At 46.8% G+C, this 9,728-nt stretch overlaps 1 long non-coding RNA gene across 1 annotated transcript; it reads left to right on the forward strand.

Annotated features, from left to right (window-relative positions):
• The first annotated feature begins 2,031 nt into the window (after positions 1-2,031).
• LOC148149250 (uncharacterized) lies at positions 2,032-8,432 on the forward strand. The gene is made up of 2 exons (XR_015758250.1): positions 2,032-2,065; positions 7,557-8,432. It is a non-coding gene; the product is annotated as an uncharacterized LOC148149250 (long non-coding RNA).
• Positions 8,433-9,728: the final 1,296 nt, after the last annotated feature.

The raw sequence follows: 9,728 nt of genomic DNA on the forward strand, positions 1-9,728 counted from the left end.
AGTGAGTCCAGGCCCAGTCGAGACAGAGGCTGAGAGGAGAGTTGAGGAGAAATGTTTTCATCCAGAGGATGTAGGAGACTGCAACGCACTGCCTGAAAGGCTGGTTGAGTCACGAACTCTTGGAACATTGGAGCAGTGTTTAGATATTCCCTTGTGTTGCTATAGCCTCCAGGGCTATCAACCAAGAGCTGGAGAATGGGATTACTGTTGTCAGATCTTTGTTGACCAGCACAGACACAATAGGCCAAATGGCCTCAAACAGTGTTGTTCAGGTCAATGATTGTCTGAGACAGAGAGAGAGAGAGAGAGAGAGGGGCGCATGTTGTGAGTTTGAGATAGTGAGAGAGGGAGGCATTTAACTGCTATCTCAGGACTCAGTGTTGCAGTACTATAGAGATCAGATCAAGAGTGACAGAGAAGGAGAGAGGGAGGCAGACAAAGAGAGACTGAGACAGTGAGAAACTGGAAACTCAGAGTACAGGGAAAAAAGGAGTGAGCAAACAGATCAAGAAAAGGGGGAAGGATAGGAAAAGATGCTAAGAAAGAGAGAGGGGGGCAGACAGACAGTGACCAACCAACATTGAGGGAGAAGGAGAGAGAGAGTGGCATCAAGACATGGAGAAAAAGAGACAGAGATGTGAAGTGACAATGTAACTGGGAGAGAGGGAAATGGAGAAAGAAAATGAAGCAATGAGTCAGTGTAAGACAGGCATAGATATAAATGGAAAGAGAGAGAGTGAGTGCAAGATGTGAAATGGAAAAGAGAGGGAAGAGGAAGTGCGAGGTGATGACGTGGCTCTCTCTGCCTGATGCCATTTACATACTGAGGAACACCCAGTCAGACTCTCACAGGCTGCAGCTTTATAAAGCAGAGCCCAGTGAAGGGAGAGTTTATCAGGAACCAGGCACAGGGACAGGAGCACACACCATGATTTCACACATCCAGCTGATCTGGCCCCTGGCATTCTGTGTCGCAGGTACAAATCTCTCTCCTTCCACCTTGAATCTTAAGCTGTTCTCCATTTCACTCCAATTCCACTGACTTGTGATTGAAGGGAAAATGCTGAAACCAGAGGAATGTTCAGTGTCTCCAACAATCTCTCATTTGACAGGCTCTTTCTACAACAGTTCTGACTTCACTGTGTTTCTCTCCAACCCCTCAGGTATCAGTGGGGACATCACCATGACCCAGTCTCCCCCGGTGCTGTCAGTGGGACTGGGCCAAACCGCAACAATCACCTGTACGGCCAGTCAAAGCATTAGCAATAATATTGCATGGTACCAGCAGCGAGAAGGTCAGAAACCCTCTCTCCTGATCTATGAAGCAAAAGATCGATTCACAGGAGTCTCCGATCGATTCACCGGCAGTGGATCAGGGACCAGTTTCACCCTGAAAATCAGCAATGTTCAGAATGAGGATGTCGCTGACTATTACTGTCAGCAGTATGACAGCTGGCCTTCACAGTGATACAGATCCGTACAAAAACCTCAATACACACAGCACCACCTCCTGTACTGACACATCCCAGTTATATATAATATATAATAATGGACACACAATCCCACCTCCTCTACTGATATGTCCCACAGTTACGTGTAAATAAAACTGAACAAATTACCTCATGCCGGGTTTGTCACTGCGCACTACTCACTCCAGTCCCTGTGGTGTCCACCGCTCACTGAAGGCCTCAAGTTTCCCTCTTATACTCCATCGCTACATGTGAAGAACAGTTGCAAGATTTAACATTGAAAAATAAAGTTCACAAACCTCCCGAGCTCAGCTGGGCACAACCCAGAGAGACAGAGAGATAGAGAGAGAAACAGCCTGAGAGAGGCAGAAAGAGAGAAAGACATGACTAAGTGAGGGAGAGTGGCAGGGAAATGGCAAGAATGAGTGAAAGATACAGAGAGACAGGGAGAGGGTGAGAGTGAGAGAGACAGACAGACAGTAAGAGACAGAGAGGCTTAGAGTGACAGAGGGAAACAGCTGAGGTTTTTGTACAGCCTCTGCACTGGGAGCTCTCCCTGTGGCTTATGTTCAGTAAAGGAACCAAGCTCAGACTGAGTAAGTAAACCTCAATCCTCTGCTATTAACCCTGTCAATACTGAAACTTTCTAAAACACAAATGCTAAATTGTTGAAGGTGTTCGTGGGGAGCTGCAGTGAATGAAATGGTTAATTGAGGAGCACTGTGTCTAACAGGGTGTCCAGCTGTATTTCTTTAGTTCCATTATCCCTTTAAGCAGCAAGATATAAGTCAGTCAGTTTTACTCACCGTGTGGAGGAGCTCTGTCCATTTGCAGCCTGTGGTCCCATTCCTGCAGCATGGAGTGAAATCAGTGAGTAGCCTCCTGCCAGTCTCAGTGTGTCGGACACGGGCAGAGTTTGATGTGAGCTCTGGCTCCCTGTTCCAGTCTCTGATCTCACTGACCTCAGCAGCAGCAGCAGCAGCAGCAGCAGCACAGTGAGACACCGAGCTCCCACCTCCCCCAGCTTTAACTCTGCTCAATCACACAATCTCAGAACTGTTACAGTGCACACGGAGACCATTCCGCCCATCCTGTCTAGACCGGCTCTCTGAATGAGTAATTCACTGAGTGTCATTCTCCTGCCTTCTCCCTGTTACCCTGCACATTGTTCCTTTTTAAATAACAGTTTCATTCCCTTCGGAATGTTCCATTTGAAGCTGCCTCCACCACATTCTCAGACAGTGCATTCCACACCTTAACCACTCACTGGCTGAAGAGGATTTCACCATCTTACTTTAGCTTCTTTACCCAATTACTCTCAGTCTATGGCCTCCCCCTCTCAATCCTTTCCTAAGTGGGAACATTTTCTCCCAATTTACTCTGTCCAGACCCCTCTGGATTTTGAATTTCTCGATCAAATCTCCTGTCAGCCTTCTCTTTGTAAAATATCCACATCCTTCCTGAATTATTCACTTTATCTATGCCCGTCATCCAATTTGCCTGGGTTAGGCCCATATCCCTTTAAACCTTTCCTAACCATGTACCTGTCCAATGGACTTTTAACTGTTGCAATTGTACTCACCTCTACCACTTCCTCTGGCAACACATTCCATATATTCACCACTGCCTGTGTGAAAAAGTTGCCCCTCAGTTCCCTTTTAAATCTTTCCTCTCTCACCTTAAACCTATGCCCTTCAGTTTTGGACTCCCTTACTCTGGGGAACAGACCTTGGCTATTCACCCTATGATTTTATAAACTTCAAAATGGTCACCCCTCAGCCTCCTACACTCCAGGGAATTTAGTGCAAGCAATAATCAGCCTTCCTCATAACTCAAATCTTCCAGTCTCAGAAACATGCTTGGAATTTTTTAAAATCCTTTCCAGTTTAATAACATCCTTCCTATAGTAGAGCGACCAGAATTGTATACAGTACTCCAAGTGTGGCTTTACCAATGTCTTGTACAGCCATAATATGATATCTGAATTCCTGTCCTAAATGCTCTCACTGATGAAGGCGTGTGCCAAATACTTACTTTCCCACTCTATCTATACCCGTGGTGCCACTTTCAAGGAATTATATACCTGCACCCCTAGGTCTCTGTCTTCGACAACACTCCACAGAGCCCAATCATTAACTGTGTACATCCTGCCCTGGTTTGTCTTAAAAAAATGCAATATCTCGCATTTATCTGAATTAAACTCCACCAGCCATTCCTCAGCCCACTGGCCCAGTTAATCGAGATCACATCGTACCCTTCACTGTTCACTGTGCCACCAATCTTGATTTCATTGGCAAACTTACTAACCATGTACAATGATTAGAACCAGGTGGATATTATTGACTATGAGATCCTTGATTGGGGTAGTTAACCTGGATCAATCATGGAGCTGTGGCTGACTGATATAAACAGGGGATTCAGAGAGTCTCCTGAGTTCAGGGACTGACTCCAAGCTGGCTGGCTGCAGCCAGTGTATTCTGTAAATAAAGGGTGACTTGGTGACAGGATACCAGCCTCTTCGTAGTTGTTTCACCATACCTCCAGGATTCTCATCCAAATGGCTGACGTATATGATGAATAATGGTGAAGTCAGAACTGATTCTGGCAGCATACCGCTGGTCACATGCTTCCAGTCTGAACAATACTTTCTACCAACACACTCTGGTCCTACTGTAAAGCCAACTTTGCATCAAACTGGCTAGTTGTAGCCATCCCTCGATTCAATGTGATCTAACCTTATTATCCAGTCAACCATATCAGACCTTCTTCCCTAAATGTCCTCTCACTGACACTTGATCTACTTGGGCCTCCTCATTCCCAAGATCCAGTTCTAGCAGAGCCGCCTTTCTCATTGGACTGGAAACAGACGGCTAGAGAAAATTCACCTGAACACACTCTCACAACTCTTGCCCCTCTCTGCCCTTCACAATGCTACTAACCCAGTTGAACTTTGTTTAATTAAATGTCTCCATTGTAATGACTATAATGTTTGCAACTCGTCGTAAATTTCTTGCAGATTTGTCCCTTGAATAGTCGGTGAGTTACAGACTGCACTGAACAATCTAATTGCACTTTTTTTGTTCCTTATCTTGAGCCAAATCGATTCTGTCCTTCACCCTTCTGGGGCATCCTCTTTCTCCAGCTCTGCACTGATCTCCTTAACTACTCCCACCAGACACCATCCTTTTCCCCCTTTTCTCTCTTTCCTGAACACCTTGTATCCAGGAATATTGAAGACACTGTCCTGCCCTTCTTTTAGTCCAATCTCTGTTCGAGCCACAACATCAGGTTTCCACTTGGCACTCTTTGTATGTAACTCCCTAGTCTGATTCCCTATACTTGGTGTAGGCTCATATATGCAGTCACCCAGAATTAGAATTTATTGCTCATTCCCTCACTCTGCCTGCTCAGTTACTATTCCTTATTCTGGTGTTATCTATCTTCCCAGGATTCTGTAGGCCTTGGTGTTCCTCTGTAATATTATCTCCTGGTTCCCACAGGCCTGCAAAGTTAGTTTAAACTCTCTCCAAAAGCACCAGCAAATCACCTACAAAAAACTCAGTCCCAATTCTGTTCAGGAGCAAACCCTCCAGTCTGTCCCATACCTCTTCTGGAGCCAACTCCAACTCCATAGAATTTAAAGCCTTCCCTCCTGGATCCTCTTTCCGGCTCCACATTCACATGAGTTATCCTTTGGTTCCTATTCTCACTTGCATGGGCCACTGGGAGTAATCCAAAGATTTCTACTTTCGTGCTCCTGCTGCTAATTCCCTGCTGAACTCCCTAAATTCTGACTGCGGGACCACGTCCTTTTTCTCCATCCATCACTGGGACCGGTGTGGACAACGACTGTTAACTATTCCCCCTCTCCCCTCAGGATGCTCTGCAGCTGCTCAGTGACATCCTTGACCCTGGCACCAGGGAGACAACACACCATCCTGGATTCCCATCTGCAGCTGCAGAAATACCTATCGATTGCCCTCACTCTCGAATCTCCTCTCACTGTCGCTCTTCCAGTCTTCCTTGTGCCCCCCTGTACAGCTGAGCCCCCCGTGGTGCCATGGACTTGGCTCTGGCTGCACTCCGCAGATGAACCATCATTCTCATCAGGAGTCTGAACTGAATCCTGGTTGGAGAGTGGGAAACACTCAGGGGATTCCTGTACGAGCTGCCTGGTCCTTTTGGACGGTCTGCTGCTCCCCCATTCCCTCTCTCCCTGCATACTCTGAAGCTGCAGAGTGACCACATCTAGAAACGTGCTCTCCATGGAGCTCTCAGCCTCACGGATGCTCCACACTGACACCAGCTGCTGCTCAAGCTCCGAAACCTGGAGCTCCAACTACTGTCACTGACCAGACTTCCTACTCTCATGGTATTCCAGGAGTGACTCTGGGAGTGCTCAACATTGACTCTGGACCCCGTGAAGTCTTATAGCATCAGGTCAAGCATGGGCAAGGAAAACCAATCTGTCTCACATCAGTGGTAGGGATACGAATGGAGGAAGTTTTGAAGACAGAATGAATCTCCATTTCAGGGATAGTCCTTGTGGCTTTGTCAGAGGGAGACCAGGGCCAACAAATCTGGTGGAATTTTGTCGAGGTCACTAGGTGTGTAGATGCGGGTGGTGAAGTTGATATAGTATGCTTGTATTTCAGCAAAGCCTTTGACAAGGTCCCACATGGGAGACTGAAAAAGAAGGTAAAAGCAAATGGGATTCAGGGTAACTTGGCAAGTTGGATCCAAGCTTAGCTTTGGGACAGGTGACAGAGAGTGATGGGAAAAGGCTGTTTATGTGACTGGATCCAGTATGGAGCCGCATACCACAGGGATAAGTGCTGGGACCCTCACTGATTATAATATATACAAGCAATGTCAATGAGAATGCAGGAGGGGATGATACTGAGTTTGTGGACAACATGAAGATTGGCTGGATGGTTGAAAGTGAGGAAGATGGTCTTAGGATTCAGGATAGATCAGATGGGCAGATCAGAGGCAGCTGGAATTTAAATCTGTTAAATGTGAGATGTCACACTTTGGAGGAATTAACAAGACAATGGAGTACTCAATGAATGGCAGGACACTGGGAATCTGTGTGAGAACATAATCTTGGATTGATTGTCCACTGATACCTGAAAGTGCCAGGGCAGGTTATTAGAGCAGTTATGAAGGCATATTGGATAGCTGTCTTTGTAATTTCAGGTATAGATTATAAGAGCAGGAAGGATATGTTCGAGTGATGCAGAACTTTGGTTAGGCCTCAGCTGGAGGACTGTGTGCAGTTACAGTCACCACACTGTAGGAAGGATGTGATTATGCTGGAAGGGGTTGCAGAGGAGATTGACTAGGAAGTTGCCTGGGATGGAGTATCTGAGACGATGTGGTGAGAGGCTGGATACACTCGGATTGTTTACTTTGGAGCAGAGAAGGTTGAGGGGGAGGATCTGACAGAGAGGTGCAGGGTATGGGGGAAGTGCACACGTTAGGAAGATCATAACTGTTCCCCTCAGACAGAGGGGCAATAACAGGATGGCACACATTCAATGTGCAAGGTTTAGAGGGGATGTGAAGAAATGTTCCTTCCCCCAGAGGGTGGGGGTCTTGGATACATTGCCTTGGGAGTGTAGTTGAGGCAGCAAACCTCACAAATTTGAGCAGTACTTGGATAAGCACCCGAATTGTCATAATATTCAATGTTATGGGTCCAGTTCTAGAAAGTGGGTGGAGAGTAGATTTCCAGTATCTTAGTTGTAAAGACTTGATGGAGTGAATGGCCTCTTCTGTGCTGTATGATTGTATGGAACCACCTGCTTGTTAAAACATACTGCCCTCTCTTGTCTGATACATCAACCTCTCCTCCACGTTGAACACTTGGAGGAAGCACTCAGGGTGTTGATGGCACAAAATGAACTCTGAGTGGGGGACTTCAATGCCCAACATCAAAAAGAACGTTTAATAAATGTGCATTCGTTTGTCGGCTTTGTAAGTATTGTCTGCAAATGTTCAAATGAATTGTTTTGCCAATTAACGTTCTGAGAGTTGAAATACCTTCGAATGGCAGGGATTAAAATTGTTTCTCTTGTCTTTCAGGCCGTGAGAACTCTCAGCCCAAGCTGACCCTGCTGCCTCCCTCCCCGGAGCAGGTCAATGCCAAGGGCACTGCCACCCTGGTGTGCCTTGCCAATCACTTCTATCCCGATGAGCTGGAGGTGCAGTGGAAGAAGGACGGTGCAGTCATTTCGGACGGGGTTCAGACCAGCAACTACCTGCGAGCTTCGGACAGCACCTACAGTGTCAGCAGCCTGCTGACCCTCTCTGGGTCTGACTGGGAGTCCAACGCTCGCTTCTCCTGTGCCCTCACCCACGTGACCCTCCCCTCTCCCCTCAGCAAGAGCATCAGGAGATCAGAATGTGTGTAGAGTGTTTGAGACAGTCCACAGAGGAGACACAACTTTAAATAGAACAGGGCTGAGCTGGCAGGACAAAGGTCATTGTCAGCACTGAATTTCAACTCTCTTCCATCTTGGGACAGCTCGGGGACACTTCTGAGGTTCAGGAGTTAAGACAGATCATTGGACAGTGCAGGGGGAGAGCTTTACTCTGTATCTAACCCCATTCTGTCCCTGAACTGGTGATATTTGATGACAACGATGTTAACCTGTGATGCCAAGAAAAACCTCTCAAAGGTGCTGAAGACTGTCAGCTGTACAAAACAATGCGAACCTCCAAAGTCTCTGCTTCAGTAAACCAGATCTCCTTCCTGCTCAGCCACCAGTTCCAATTTACGGTTTTGTCACTGTTCAAAAGGACAGGCTTCTCATGTTATTGAAAAAATCTCCACAAGTGTTTTCCTCAAGCTCCATTGTGGCTGTGAATTTGAGCAGCTTCCTCTGTCTGGGCTGTTAATTGCAGTCAGTTTTCTGTCAATGTCAATCTGGAAAAGGGAATAAAGATGAAGAAGATTCAGTCTCTGTCTCGTGTCTGTTTTGAAAGTGGTCAGAGCTGAAGCCTTAGGGAAAGGGTGTGTGAAGTGAAAGGTTGCACCATCAAGGCATGGAACATGAGGGGGGCAAAAAGATGGGGTCCCCGAAACAGGAGGGCACTGCTACAATTGTGGCCAGAAGGGGCTCTTCAGCAGAAATGCAGGGCCCCAAGGAAACCTTCCCCAATAAATGGGGAAAAGAGGGAAGATGTGTTCAATTTCCAAAAGGCAGGGGACTGATGCTGAGAGGAAGCTGAACTCAGATTGTAGACAGGGAAGGTGCATACCCAGAATGGAGATGACATCTCTCTCCTTCAATGATCCCCCCTTGGTGCTCTAAAGGGATAGTACCCACCTCAAATACATGTGCCCAATGGTGTATGATGAATGGGGAAAATCCTGTGCCCACGTGTGCGCAGGTGGAGAACAGGGAATGTGTCTCGTAGACACACTGATTCATCCATCGAAAGCACTGGGATCAGCTCTCTCCAGTACAGGACCAATTGGAGGGGTTCAGGTGGGTACATCGGCGATGGAAGAGCTAGCAAAACCCAAGAGTGTAAGGGTGGGCTCCCTGGGCACTTAATGGGAAAGCATCTGAACATAATACAGAGAGATCACTAACGGAGTGTTTGGAGCAGATTGGCTCTTTGTTGATGGACTGGCAATAGTTCTTTACACAGTTGGTCATTTCAAACATGTTCTGCTCCATATTGGGGAAGGAAGGGCTGATGACCGGGACATATTCACCTTCCTGTTTAAAAATCAACAATATTGATTGGTCTGTCTACCCCAAGGGTTCCCAACCTTCCAGCAGAGCATGGCACAAGGGCTACAAGAGTTCAGTTCAGCTCCCCCAAACACTTTGGACAGTGGATGGCTGACTTGCTGCTGTTATCCAGAACTGAGGAGGAGGACTTGTCCCTTCGGGATGACAGAACTCCCAGGAGCTGCTCGGAGGGATCCAAATATTGATGTGTTCCCTGGAACAGCAGGTGAAAAGCTGCTGCATTGCTCAGGCTCCTTGATGCCACATACCATCAAAGCGGCCTTGATGTCAAGTGCTGTCACTCTGCCCTCACCTCACTCGCATGGTCAGGGAGAGCTCAGTCCACTGACTCACATTTATCTGAATGAATTCCACTTGTTACTGATCAGCCCATCTATATCGTTTTGTATCTTCTACGGCTTCAGGTAACCTCAGTCAGGGAAGGTCAATAAATGGAAAGCATTAAAACTTTAATACAAATCCTGAAGACAATTTCTGGTTTAATAAAGGA

Source organism: Chiloscyllium plagiosum, unplaced genomic scaffold (genome assembly GCF_037043375.1).
Source record: "Chiloscyllium plagiosum isolate Xiang-an unplaced genomic scaffold, Cpla_swu_hap1 HiC_scaffold_9, whole genome shotgun sequence".
NCBI lineage: Eukaryota > Metazoa > Chordata > Chondrichthyes > Orectolobiformes > Hemiscylliidae > Chiloscyllium > Chiloscyllium plagiosum.